General features: G+C 38.1%; 1 protein-coding gene and 1 long non-coding RNA gene across 11 annotated transcripts in view; one reads left to right on the top strand and one right to left on the bottom strand.

Moving 5' to 3' along the window:
- LOC128628458 (uncharacterized) overlaps positions 1-283 on the top strand; it is a 47,027-nt gene extending 46,744 nt beyond the window's left edge. The window contains exon 3 of the long non-coding RNA XR_008392868.1: positions 225-283. This is a non-coding gene — a long non-coding RNA (uncharacterized LOC128628458). The remainder of the gene's footprint in view (positions 1-224) is intronic.
- Positions 1-15,069, bottom strand: part of MIPOL1 (mirror-image polydactyly 1) — a 310,690-nt gene that overhangs the window by 120,442 nt on the left and 175,179 nt on the right. The gene's annotated exons all lie outside the window — the stretch shown is intronic.

Here is a 15,069-nt window from a genome sequence, read left to right as displayed (position 1 = left end):
TGTACCCAGTAACATGTGAGTAAGGAAGAAGGGATTAGGCTTAAAGTGCAAGCTAAAGCCATGTGGCAGTCTAGAGCAGGGTCATGAAGGGCCAGATAGTAAATAGTTTAGACCTGTGAGCTACAGTCTCCATTGCAACTACCAATGGTTGTAGATGAAGGCAGTGTAACCTGTAAATGAGCAGGCGTAGCTGTGTGCTAATAAAACATTATTTACAAAAACAGGCCGCTGGCCCAGAGGCCATCGTCTGCAGGATATGGATCTGGATTATCATAAACTACGGGTATGTATAAAGCCCAGAATACCTCTGTTATCTTCACATGTTTTGGATATGAGTTACCTAAAAAAGTAAAAAATGGAAATGCAGACCACATTTTCAAAATATACGTTCTGTGTAAAATGAACATGTTCTGATATGTTTTTTGTTTTAACAAAACAAAATATCTGAAATTCACACTGTTCTAGAACAGTTCCTTCAGGACATTTAATCACTGAAAGGAAAAAGTTCGTTGTGGCAGTGTGACCATGTGCCGGCCTGGTAGCACTGAACTGTGACAGGAAACCATCTTGTCAGGAAGGCATGATTTCACCTACTATATACAAAGCAAAACAAATTTTAAAACCTGTAGCTTTAAATTGTTAATTTAGTTTTAGTTAATCTGATGTTAATAGTTTGAACAACACTCTGTTTATTAGTATTCACCTGGCATTTCTTCTACATATCCTTTTGATTTCAATCTTTTTATGACTAAGTTTAGATACGATTAAAATTAGCATATCATATTTTTTCCAGTCTAACAATTTTATAAAAAATTGAATCAATTGAGGTGCTATTGGTTAATAAAACCAAACAGGTTTCAAGTGTACAACCCAATAAAATATGATCTGCACACTACATCATGTGCTCACCACCCAAAGTCAAGTTTCCACCCACCACCTTTTATCCCCCATTGTCCATCTTCCACCTCCCCCCATGCTCCTTTCCCTCTGGCAACTACCTTACTGTGGTCTGTCTGGGTTTTTTGGGTCTAATTCCTTAACCTTTTTCACCCAGTCCCCCAAACCACCTCTAACAGCTGTTAGTCTGTTCTCTGTATCTATAAGTCAATTTTGTTAGTTTATTTTGCACATTAGTTTCCACATATAAGTGAAATCATATGGCATTTTGTCTTTTTCTGACTCCATTCTAATACTTTTTGTCAAGACTATACTTTCAGGGATCATTTCTATAGTTCCTTACTAATACGCTTTGTCTTTTAACTGGAGCTTTTGATCCTTTCTCATTTAATGTAATCACCAACAAATTTGGGATTATATATCTAATCTTATATGTTTTCTATTTATCCCACTAGTTACACTACTTTTGTAGTTTTAAATAATGCTTTATTGCTATCTTTTGGGTTATTTTATAGTCATCCCATTTCTCACTCTTCAATTGTTAATGCTATACGTTATATTCTTTTAACGGTTATCTAAAAAATTATAACATATAAGACTAACACAAAAATCTAATAAATAGGACTTCTGGCCAACATAGAGGCATAGGTGGAAATACTGTGCCTCCTCACACAACCAAATTTAAGAACAACAAAGATTTAGAAACAAAAACACAACCAGGACAGAAAATTGAACTATACCGAAGTCCGACAACAACGCACCATTCATCCAGACCATTAAGAGTGGAATCTGTGGCCAGCAGAGAGGGGTCCCAGCAGGAAAAGGCAGTGGTTGGCGACCCAGGCCCAGGGAGGAAACGAGCAAACCCAGTGAGGCTCTTAAGGTGGCTGGCTGACTGCAGACATACATTTGCAAGTAGATAAACCAGGCCCAAAACAGGTAGTGAGACAAACTGTGCAACCCAGGGCCTCAGCAGCAGAAAATAAAGCCTAAAAGCACCAATTAAAAAAACCTGTGGGGGTTGAGCTACCGGGAGAAACTCCCAGCCTCACAGGAGAGTTCGTTGGAGAGACCCACTGGGTCCTAGAACATACACAAGCCCACCCACCCAGGAACCAGCACCAGAAGGGCAAAATATGCTTGTGGGAAGTGGCAGAGGGGACTGAAATCTGAGAGCAGGGAACAAGTGCCATTGCTTCTTCTCAGACCTCGATCCCATATATAGTGTCACAACCCAGCGACTGGGTTGCCCTGCCCTGGTGAACACCTAAGGCTCTGCCCCTCATATGTAGCAAGACAAACCCCACAACCCAGGGCTCCAGCGAGAAGAAATAAGGCTTAAAAGTACTGATTGAAAAGGTGCCAGTTTGTGAGAAGCAGCAGAGGGGACTGAAATCCGAGAGAGCACGAAACAAGCACCATTGCTGCCTCTCAGACCCTGCCCCCACATACAGTTTCACAACCCAGTGACTGGGTTGCCCTGCCCTGGTGAACACCTAAGGCTCCGCCCCTCATACCTAACAGGCCAGACCTGATCAAAAATGGCTCAATCAGAAGAAGAAATCAAAGCCCCAGAGCCAATACTTTTAAGCGACCAAGAGATAGCCAACCTATCAGATGCATAGCCTAAAACACTGGTGATCAAGATGCTCACAGAACTGGTTGATTTTGGTTGCAAATTAGATGAAAAAATGTATGCTAAGTGAAATAAAGAAAAATGGACAGGAAACCAATAGTGATGGGAAGGAAACCGGGAATCAAATCAACAATGTGGACCAGAAGGAAGAAAGAAAGATCCAACCAGAAAAGAATGAAGAAACAAGCATTTAAAAAAATGAGAAGCTTAGGAACCTCCAGGACATCTCTAAACATTCCAACATCCAAATTATAGGGGTACCAGAAGGGGAAGAGGAAGAGCAACAAGTGGAAAGCTTATTTGAACAAACAATAAAGGAGAACTTACCCAATCTGGCAAAGGAAATATACTTCCAGGAAGTCCAGGAAGCTCAAAGAGTCCCAAAGGAGTTGGTCCCAAGGAGGAACATACCAAGGTACATCATAATTACACTGCCCTAAATTAAAATGAATGAGAGAACTGTAGAAGCAGCAAGAGCTAAGGGGACAGTCACCTACAAAGGAGTCCCCATCAGACTGTCAGCTGATTTCTCAAAAGAGACCTTACAGGCAAGAAGGGGCTGGAAAGAAGTATTCCAAGTCATGAAATGCAAGGACCTACATCCAAGATTGCTCTATCCAGCAAAGCTTTCATTTAGAAAGGAAGGGCAGATAAAGAGTTTCTCAGATAATGTCAAGTTCAAGGAGTTCATCATCCCCAAGCACTTATTATATGAAATATTAAAGGGACTTATCTAAGAAAAAGAAGATAAAAAATATGAACAGTGGAAGGGCAGCAAACTCACAGTTATTAAGAACCACACCTAAAACAAAAGCAACCTAAGAGGACCTAAAACAGAAGCAGAGTCACAGAAATGGTGACCACATGGAAGGTTAGCAACAGGATGGTGGGAGGAGGAAAGGGGGGGAGAGAAAGCACACAAAATAAGTAGTATAGACAGTGGGGAGAAAATAGGGGGAGGGCAAGAGTAGTGTGGGAAATGTAGAAGCTAAAGAACTTATGACACACAGACATGAACTAAAGGGGGGGAATGTGGGTGGGAGAGGGTGTGCAGGGTGGAGAGGAATGAACCAGTATTTCTCCCGAGAAATGGGACAACTGTAATGGCATAGTCAATAAAATATATAAAAAATAAACAAACAATAAAAATAAAAAATGATTTAAAAGATAATGTGCATGGAGGGACTTCTGGTCCCGATGAGGTGCAGGTAAACATAAACAGGCTCCTCACACAGCCACAGCAAAAATTACAATTAAACTGCAAAGTAACTATCACTCAGAATCATTAGAAAACTGAGCTGTATGGGACTCTGACAACCAAGGACTTAAAGAAGTCTCATTCATCCAGATGAGTACAAGGGGCCGAGCTGTAGACAGTGGGAACACGTTGGCCCACCCACATATAGTGGATAAAAGTCAGGAGCGATACATCAGGAGTGAGAGATCACATCCCCATACCAGACCACCCAGCCCAGAATTCCAGTACCAGGAAGAAAAGTCTCCTGTAAAAACCAGTAGGGGCTGGGGTGGCAGGAGAAACTGCAGGATTCCCAGGCTTCTCCTCTTAAAAGGCTGAAATGGACTTAAGACTTGTTCAGACTCACTCCCTCTAGGCTCCAGCACCCAGGCAGCAGCTGAAAGGGCACCAGTGGCATATAGGGAGAAGTTTATGTATCTGAAATCAGGGCAATGCCAGGGGACAGCTTCCTCCTGGACAAAACCCCCGAGACCAATGTGTCCAGAGCCCTTCCACACACAGAATCACAGAACAGAGACACCATATCCAAGATTCCATCAACCTGGTTTACATGGTTGCCCTGCCCTAGTGATTACTTAAGGTTCCAACCCATCCAACTTACAGCTGTGCTTTTCCACAACGGGCCACCTTACTAAGACAGAGAGTCAAAGCAGCTCTACCTAATACACAGAAACAAAACAGAGAGGCTGCCAAAGTGAGGACACAAGGAAATATGGCCCAAATGAAAGAACAGAACAAACTCCAGAAAAACAAAACAAAATAAAATGAAGATAAGCAATCTATCAGATGCCAAGTTCAAAATACTGGTTACTAGGATGTTCAAGAAACTCATTTGGAGACTTCTGGCCAAGATGGAGGTATAGGTAGATACACTTTTCCTACTCCCACAACCAGAGGAAGGACAACAAATTTAAAAACAAAAAAATAACCAGAACTACTGGAAAAATCCAACTGTAGGGAAGTCCAACAACCAAGGAGTTAAACAAGAAACATTATTCCAGACCAGTAGGAGGAGTGGAGATGGGCAGCTAAGGTAGAGAGAACTCCCAGCAAGGTGGAGGGGAAAGGACCTGGGCAGGAGAGGCTGCCACTGGCAGGGCAGGCAGTCCCAGGTTTGTGTGTAGATAAACTGGAAGAAACACTGGGGAGTGAGACAGACCACGCAACCCAGGATTCCAGCACAGGGAAAGAAACTCTTAGCCTCACAGGAGAGTTCATTGGAGAGACCAACAGGGCCCTAGAATGTACACAAAACTACCTATCCGGGAATCAGCACCAGCAAGGCCCAATTTGCTTGTGTGTAGCAGAGGAAGTGACTGAAAGCCCGCAGAGACCTAGCAAGTGACATTATTCCCTCTCAGACCCCTACCCCATATACAATGCCACAATGCAGCCACATGGGTTGCCCTATAGTGGTGAATACGTAAGGCTCTGCCCCTTACTACGTATCAGCTGGGTCAAGACAAAAAAAATATGGCCCAAATGAAAGAATAGATCAAAGCTCCAAAAAAATACAACTAAGTGATGAAGAGATAACCAATCTATCAGATGCAGAGTTCAAAACAATGGTAATCAGGATGCTCACAGAAATGTCTGAATGTGGTTGCAAAATAGAGGAAAAAGTGAAGGCTATGAAAAGTGAAATAAAGGAAAATGTATAGGGAACCAACAGTGAAGAGAAGCAAAATGGGATTCAAATCAATGGTATGGACCAGAAGGAAGAAATAAACCTTCAACCAGAACAGAATGAAGAAATAAGACTTGAAAAAAATGAAGAAAGGCTTAGGAACCTCTCAGACAATTTTAAATGTTCCAAAATCTGAATTATGGGGGTGCCAGAAGGAGAAGAGGAAGAACAAGAAATTGAAAACTTAATTGAAAAAAATAATGAAGGAGAACTTCCCTAATCTGTCAAAGGAAATAGACTTCCAGGAAGTCCAGGAAGCTCAGAGTCCCAAAGAAGTTGGACCCAACGAAGCGCATGCACACCAAGGCACATCATAATCACATTAGTCAAGATGAAAGATAAGGAGAGAATGTTAAAAGCAGCAAGGGAAAAGGAGACAGTTCCCTACAAAGGAGTTTGCATCAGACTGTCAGCTGATTTCTCAAAGGAAACCTTATAGCCAAGAAGGGGCTGGAAAGAAGTATTCTAATTCATGAAAGGCAAGGACCTATATCCAAAATTACTCTATCCAGCAAAGCTATCATTTAGAATGGAAGGGCAGATAAAGTGCTTCCCGGATAAGGTAAAGCTAAAAGAGTTCATCATACCAAGCCATTATTATTTGAAATGTTAAAGAGACGTAAGAAAAAGATCAAAACTATGAACATTAAAATGGCAACAAATTCACAACTATCAACAATTGAATCTAAAAAGCAAACTATGCGAACAAACAGAACAGGAACAGAATCATAGATATGGAGATTATTTGGGGGGTTACCAGCTGGGAGGGGGAAAGGTGAGAATGGGGAAAAGGTACAGTGATTAAGAAGTACAAATAAGTAGGTACAGAATAAACAGGAGGATGTAAAATACTGTACAGGAAATGGAGTAGCCACATAATTTATATGCATGACCCATGGACAGGAACAAAGTGTAGGGGGATTGCCTGAAGGGACAAGGTTACCATTTGGAAGGGAACAAAGGGGGAAATTGGGATAATGGTACTAGCATAATCAATAAAAATATTTAAAAAGACAATGTGCAAGTATTATTTGTCACTTTAATGCTTCATCACTTCCACTTGGGAGCTTCCTGACAAGATCATGTTTCTAATTTTATTTTATTTTTATTATTGATTTTTAGAGAAAGGGGGAAAAGAGAGAAATGGTGATGTCAGAGAGAAGCATCTATCAGTTGCCTCCTGTATGCACCTCAACCAAGAAATCTGTAACCTAGGTACGTGTCCTGACCAGGAAATAAACCTACAATCTTTCAATGTACAGGATTTTGGTTCCAACCAACAGAGCCACCTGGCCAGGGCCATATTCCTAATTATAACAACAGCTTTAAAAGTTTCTTTAATACAAACCTAAAGATGACTAATTCGATTTTTAGTTGTCTGAAAATGTGTTTATTTAACATTAATTCTTGGAGGTACATACTAGGTATTTAATTCTAAATTGCCTCTTCTTTCCTTTCAGCAAATTGAAAGTATTACTAAAATGTGTTCTGATTTCCATTGCTTAAATGAATCCAAGTCTAAATGTTGCTCATTCAAAAGTAGTGTCTTTTTCCTTTAGCTCACTACTTACTAATTTTCTCTTGATATATAATTTTTCTATTTCATCATGATGTGATTAGGTGTGTATCTCTTTTTTATCCTGTGGATGAATATCTTTCATCAGTTTCAAACAATTCTGTCATTTTCTGCTCTAATAATGCTCTTTCCTTGGTTGTCTATATTTTCTCCTTTTGGGAGCCCAGTTAAATGTTTGGGCTATCTTTCTATCTTACTCTGAGTCCCTAACTTTGTTTCATCTATTGGTGTAATATTATGGGTAATTTTCAGGTATATTCTGATACACATCTTCCAGTTCACTAATTCTTTCTTCAGTTGTGTGTAATCTGATGCTTGACTTCTAGAGTGTTTTACTTCAAAAAAGTTCTTTTACAAACTAGATGTGATTTTTTTTTTACATTTGTCTCCTGAAGTTTCCTAGAAAACACTGTTGTTTACTCATGGCTGTAATCCATCCTTTATTCAAATATTCCTGAAGCATTTCATAATATCTGTTCTACATTCTTTAGAAAACTTTGTTGTTTGGTTGTGCAGTCACATGTGCATGTGTGTCCCCCCACTGAATTTGTTGTGTCTGTTGACTTTCATTCATGATGGGTTTCTTCCCTATGTACTTGATTGATCTTTGGTTTTGAATTCATATTTTCCTGATTATCATCTGTTGGAATCCTCTTGGACTAAACTGAGGAAGCCTTCTACTAAGAATGGTTTTTGTCTGTTTCCTCAGGGAACCATGGGAGATGATTTCTAAATAAATTTCAAGAAGCCTGGAATAGTGCTGATATTTCTAACTGAGCTTCCTACCCTTGTTGCTAGTCCAAAGCTCAGGGTCCTAACTGAAGATCCAAGTACTTCTATAGATATCTTTCCTTGGTGCAGCTATGGACCATCTGTCTGCTTACTATTGGAGAGGAGGTATCACTGGTTCAACTACCATTTTTCGAAATAAAATCTTTGGAAGATTTCCTCTATTTTACTCTGAGTCTAGTAATGCATGAAATTTACATTTTATGCAGGACCTGGAAGATTATCATTAGAAAAGCCCTTTCTCATCACACTGTGGGAAGGAGATGTCTATACTGAAATTTAACACATATTACTCCATGAAAAATAGACCAAACTGTCATTATAGTTCAATGTTTAGAATTTTTGCATTTGGCACATTAGTTGGGCTTATTTATTTATTTTAATAATTTTTCTGAAGATTTAAAAATAGATATAAGAAAAGTTTCAGATTGCCATTTGAAAGCTGTTCTCTGAAACAACTCACTATGGGCTATCTGATCTAAAATCCAAACACATGAAAAACAAGTAAAAATTTGGTATTTATCACCCCAACAATATTTTTCTCTTTTAAAATTGTTTTATGGAGGTATTGAGATATAAAGAATGGCTACATAATAATTTTGATCAGATGGTTAAGAGCATCATGAGGTAAACTTCTAATTTCATCCCTTTTAAGGTCTGTATTCACTTGTGTGACATTAGCATTTCTTTTGCTTCCTCTCTTTAAACATCAGTCTCTTTTGTTCTCCACTAAACACTATCTAAATTAGGAATTAAAACTACTTTAAATAGTTTAATGGTCTTAATCACTACAACAGTAAGCACAATTGAGTGATAAACTGTCATAAACTTGTTGTGTGTCTGATTTCCAATAATTGCCACATATTCTAATTTAACACAGAGGTTTTCATACAATCACTTTTTTAAAAAGGGAGATTATTATAATATATATACCATAGTTTACTTGATAAATGCTGAAAAGGGAAATTAAAACATTTCCCACAACTGCCTTTAACAGTGTGAAGTCATCAGGGGGAAAAAAATGCACAGGGTGGAAGAACCACTTGTTAGCGATGATTTACTTAAATTTTCTGTTTTTCACGTTATAAATAAAAGTGTCAGGACCACAATCTGAACTCAGAACTCTTGACTACCAGCTCAGTAAATAATCTTGAATCTGTGCATTTACTGCTCTGCCAACTGCTTCTCCAAATTTAAATGTACCATTACATACTAATGTTATGACTCCAGGAGTGACATTTACTTCACTCCAATTTCTAGCTCTTTCTCCATTCAGTGCCATTTACTTTCAAATCTTCTCTTTGTATTCTTAATTTTTATTGTCATAAAATATTTGTATATTATTTACATTTTAAGTCATATGTAATTTAACATATTTGTTTTGAATCATTGCTTGTGTATTAATTCAGATGTTGGAATCTTTATATTTTCATTGAATGAACCCTATTCTCAAGAAATACTACCATGACCTTAAGTTTGTTGCTAGTTAGAGCTAACTAGATGTTTGCTCTCTGAGACTTCTTGACTTTATGCGTGACAGTTTTATATGATATGTACAAATCACTGATCACCACCTTACTGGTTTCACTAATAACTTATCCATCATTTCATGGTATTTGCCTCTTTTAATATCTGGAAAACAAGTTGATTAAGTAGTATATATAGTCCTCAGTAAACACCTATGAAATGGCTGAGTTTCTGTCTACCACATCACTTTGTTCATGAGGTCATTTCCTAAGGAACAAAAAGTATATGCAAGAAAACAGTTAAAGCATCAGCTGGAAAGTAAGTTCCCCCAAAAGTCCATTCTCAAGGCACAATACATTCCTTCCCCTAAGCTTGCCTTCTTTGGTGCTACCTAAGAACATGAGCACACAGAGAAAATTAAATTCTTATTTAAACTCAAGAAGCAAACATTTCCCAAATTGACAATATTCCCCTCCTTTACACTCAAGTTGTAAACATTTCTCTACATGCCAGTGCCCTTCTATTTAGTTAGAATTTCAGTCCGCAGTATTTTGTTTATTTGTTCAGGATCATATATGTTTTTTCACTACATCTATAATACACTTCAACACCTGAACACCTGCTGAACAAAACTTGTCTTGCCAGCAAAAAAAAAAAAAAAATTAAAATTATGCAATCGGCAATTCAGTCCATGGCAAGCGCTTGGGTAGAATTTCTTCTATACCTTTCAACATACCTAACAACAATTAAAGAACTGCCTGCATAGACATATTGCCAACTGAAAAGTTAGTGAAGCGAATTTAATCAGGTAAACTTGACTAACAGTGTAGCTGAGGACTCTTCAGATACTCATGTTAAAATAAGGACAATAGTTGTTTTGTATCCAATGAACCTTAACATTAATGTAAAGTTTTATGAATGTATTACATAAATTAACAAATGAATAGAAATTTTCATTCATTATGAAGTTTTTATACATACATGCTGTGACGACAATGTAAAAGGCAATGGAAAGGGCTATTGACAAATCAGCCACGATAACTAGAAAACTGTATTCTTAAAGAAAGAAAACTTTTTAAGTTATATTTCACATGCAAATTTTAAAGTAGGAGACAAATAAGCAGAAATTTTAATACATAAACATTAATATATAATTAGCAAAAATTTACAATTATAAAGACATCCATATAAAGGTTTACAACTAAGGCTGAACAAAAGGTATTTTAGTAAAATAGGTCATAATTAAATATGGTGCTGAAGGAATAAAAAAATGTTAATTTATAAGTTTCTCATTTGTGAAACTGTGTTACTCAGGTTTCTAAGACTAAGCCAGTAAATTTCCTATTCACTTATTACAAAAATCAACAAGAAATAATTGCAGTTATCTGGACTAAAGGCAATTTTTTAATAAGAAAAAAACACATTTTAAAGAAAAGCAGGCCAAGCAAAATTTAATAAATAAGCTAAAAATTTAAGTTGACATATAGGCATTAAAAAAAGCAAAGTTTTAAGAGGACGGTTTAGTTTTCAACCAAAGGAAGAGAAATTTCTAAACCTGACTTCATTTCTGTTAATCAACATACATACAGTCACTTAAACAGAAGTCTGTATATGAATGTGGAAATTACTGGAGAGTTGTGTCTAAGCATGTGAAAAGCACAAGAAAAGAGACTTCCCATTTCCTTTTGGATGCTGCAGACAACAGCAACCCAGCCCAGGGCACACTGCTGCGGATTTTAACTGTTGTATGGAACTACTCAAAATGCTTTTGATCCATTTTATCTTGCAAGTTAGCAAAGAAATGTTGCAATAAGAAGCACCAACAAAGATCTGAAACAGTTAAGCTCTGGATTACCATATTGTGTTCTCCTGCCATTCAATGCTCCATACAAAGGCAGTGGTGTTCAAAGTAAGGGGAAAAAAAGTGGAGGGAGAAAGAGAAAAGAGAAACTGGTCTCAGAAAGCGCAAAGCACAAAGTAAATAATATTCTTCTACATCCCTTCTTCTTCACAGATTGGATGTTAAAAGAGTTGCAGCAATTAGGCTTTTGTTAATTACCAGCTGTTGAAACAGATGTGTTGACTATCCTTATTAGTCAACAGCTGGGTGAGAAGAACAATTGATGCTCCTAAAACCAACAGCCAGCTGCTCTGCAGTAATTATCTCCAATTAATAATACAGGTGATAAAGGCAAAAGCTCCTATCCCTCTGTTTCAATAACTTTAGCAGTTTCAATAACTCTGGCTTTATCATTACACAGTAATGGAGAATACATTCATTACAACAAGGAAGGCTGTATTTTAGAGTCGCATTAAATCTATGGTAGTTTCCATTATGCAATTTCTGGAGAAGGAATCAGACAAGTGCTAAAAGTAGAGGCAGACATTCTGTAGGCTTTTATTTATCATATTTCAAATATCACTGCCAACTTACTTCTCTAGTACTAACAATAATAGCTAAGCACTTAAGTTCTTTGAAAAAGAGAAGCATAACTAAAATCTGTTCTTTTTGATTTCCAGGTGTTTTCACTGATCGTGTTTTATATTCAGTTCACTGAAGCAATATATTTCTTCTTGGTATGCCTAAATATAAGTGTCTTGTTCCCTAGCTTACATTTCCTAGGTGAATGTAGAAGCAATTTTACCAAGCCCAAAAAGAATTTATTTCATAGCAGTAAACATTACTTTATGTATACAAAGAGATCAGCAGAAAAAAACAAAAGCAAGCAGGGACAAAAAATAAAACCATATTTTGTTTTGTAGGCACCATCATATATATAACATTCAAGTTTCTAATTATGATGATGCTAAAAAAATATAACAATAAAGCATACTGATTAAATAGCATTCATTACATATTTAAAAATCACTTTTCCTAAAACAGAGATATCTGTAATAATGTCAACAATACAAATTTTTAAAAATCACTTTTCCTCTCTTCTATTGTTAAATGATCATATTAAATTTCACTTAAGGAAATGTAAAACAAAGATTTAAACAAGCCAGGCATCTATCTCTGTCTTACAAAAGAGGTGTCTACAAGAATTTACAACCATATCTCTTCACTAATTAGAGAACACTTAAAGACACTGCCTGGCTGAAAACAAGGATTAGAGCTGGATGAATACACGCTTTTCACAAACCTTCCTCACGTCTCTGTTGGGTCACCATGAGCAGCTTGTTCTTCCAGCATTAAAGAGAAAACCCTTACCTATCACGTTCTGATGCCTCAGTTAAAGCATGAGAACAATTAACAGGGACAGAAACTTCAAGTAACACGTAAATCAGTTGTTTCGCCAAAGAAGTTTGTAATAAAAAAATAATGCACCAAGACTTTCTAAGGCAATGTTATTTAGGTTGCCTTTTGAGCAGTGTGGCTTTCCAAAAGGAAAACTCTTTGCCAGAAAACTCTCTTACTACCTTTCATGTAATTATGGGTCATAAAATAGAAATTTCAGCATTTCTGTAATTACAAACAAGGGATAAGCACGTAAATAAAAAAGATTCTCCTTTTCAATAAAACCAACTTCCCATGAAAATCTGTAATATTTAAAATTCTATAATTTACAGGAAATCTCCTGAGATATAGATGCTAGCAAAATGAGTAAGGAGACGAATAAAGTATTAAGCTTTTAAGTTTCAAATTCTTCATTAGGCCACAGAATTCACTCTGTGCTTTCTCAATTCTAAGAAAAGACCATATTTCTCAGCACAGAAGCAGTAAGAGCAAATGCCGTCTGCCCTGAGCCTGGAGCAGTGCCCCATTCCTCTGCACTACATAAGACTGACTACCGGAGAAGGACAACGTGACATAGCAGCTGACCATGCTCCCCTCTTCTATGGGGAAGTGAACAGGCTGTGGCTACCATCTAAGGAGCCCACCTCACTTTATTAACCTCCTGCTGCAGCCAGAATGCTGTCCTCTCATTAGAGCCCAGGTGACCCAGAAAGGGGTGAACCCATTTTGAGGCTGTAATTCCAAAGCTCACTGCTGCTTAAAAATAAGCCAAGAAATTTATATCCTCTCTCCTCTGCAAAAAAAAAAAATAATAATAATAATAGCAATTTGTAGTTAACATCTGATTGCTGTACATAATTCCTCTGAATTCTGATATATTTTGAAATTTGAAAATACCCAGGCTTACCCTAGAACAGTACTGAAGTATTCAGAACTGCTTTTAACAGGGGATACTTGAGATATCTAATTTTCACACCAATTTCAATTTGAGAAATTTACTGTATGACTGAATTATCTAGGACAAACACCTACATTTGCTCATCCATAACGTATGTTCTCACTGGTGCATGCCTTTCCTACTTTGCTCATTGCTGACTCATAAACTTCCTTCCCATTAAGATTGCTCTTTTTTTATGTTTCACTTTGCCTTGTGTAGTATGTCTCTTATAGCATTTATCTAAATATAACCTGCATTTTTTGGTACATTTACTTCCCCAATAGAAGGCATATTTATTTTGCTCTCTAGATTCCCAGAATATAGCATATAGATGATGGGCAACCCACGAAAGCCAGTATTGTGTTCTGGAGTGCAGGCCCCTTGTGGTACAGGCTTCTCCTACTAGGTATGTCCTGGAAACCCATCTGTATCAGTGTACCAGCTGGTGTTGTTGTGAGAGGCTGTGTTTGGCTTCAGTGTAATTTTTCTGAAGACTCTTTCAATGCATTTGCCCAGTTCATGATGGGTGATTTAAAAGCACACCTTCTCACACTGCTCTGAGTGTTCAGCACTTTTTGACCAAAAACAGTACGACCCCCAAGACCCAAACTCTCTATTTACCTATCTTGCCCAGAACAACCTTTTCTTTGTTTCAGTAGATGAAAAAGTCCTCAAAGGGAAATGTATTGCTGATGTGGAAGAGGTGGAACAAAAAAATGGCAGAAGCACTAAAAGGCATCAAAATCAACGTGCTCAAAAACTGCTTTGAGGGCTTCCAGTCACGATGGAGATGAGATAAACATGGACCACCTCCTCGCACAACCACATCAAAATTACAACTAAACTATAAAACAACCATCACTTAGAACTGTCAGAAACTGAGTTGAAAGGAACTCTATCAACTATAGAATTAGAGAAATCACATCTAGTAGTAGGGGTGGAGATGCAGAGACACAGAAGGGCTAGTCCCACACCCATATGCAGTAGACAAAAATTCAGGAGAGATACCATGGGAGCAAGGGGTCCCAGCCCCACACCAGGTCTCCTAGCCCAGGGTGTTCCAGGAAGATAAGTCCCCATAAGTTCTGGCTGTAAAAACCAGCTGGGACTGAGTTGATGGAAGAAACTTCCAGATTCTCAAGAAGTACCTCTTAAAGGACCCACACACAGACTGATAGACTCAGTCCCTCTGAGCTCCAGTTCCAGGGCAGCAACTGGAAAGGCACTAGTGGCATACTGAAGGGAACTGAAGTGTCTGGTATCAAGGCAAGAGCTGGAGGACAGCTTTCTCCCTGACAGAACAGTGGGCAGAAACCACTGTTCATTTTTTGAACCTTCTCCCAACAGGCCACAGAGCCAGCAGGGAGGTGCCATACTGAGACTCCATCAACCTAGCTCATGCAAATTGCTGAGCCCTGGGTATTCCTTGAGGCTCAACCTCACCCAACTTACTGGCCCACCCAAGTTGTTAACAGTGACTTTTCTACATGAATGGCTTGTCTGGACTCCTGCTTCACATACTACTAAATCCTCTTCAATAAGCAAACACCGGCTTCAGAGAGCCCCTAGGCTCTGTACATCTTG

The sequence above is a fragment of the Artibeus jamaicensis genome, unplaced genomic scaffold (assembly GCF_021234435.1).
Source record: "Artibeus jamaicensis isolate MK-2021 breed Jamaican fruit bat unplaced genomic scaffold, CSHL_Jam_final contig_760, whole genome shotgun sequence".
Classification (NCBI taxonomy): Eukaryota; Metazoa; Chordata; class Mammalia; order Chiroptera; family Phyllostomidae; genus Artibeus; species Artibeus jamaicensis.
The sequence above is the reverse complement of the archived record's forward strand: the minus strand, read 5'-3'. Positions and strand labels throughout refer to the sequence as shown.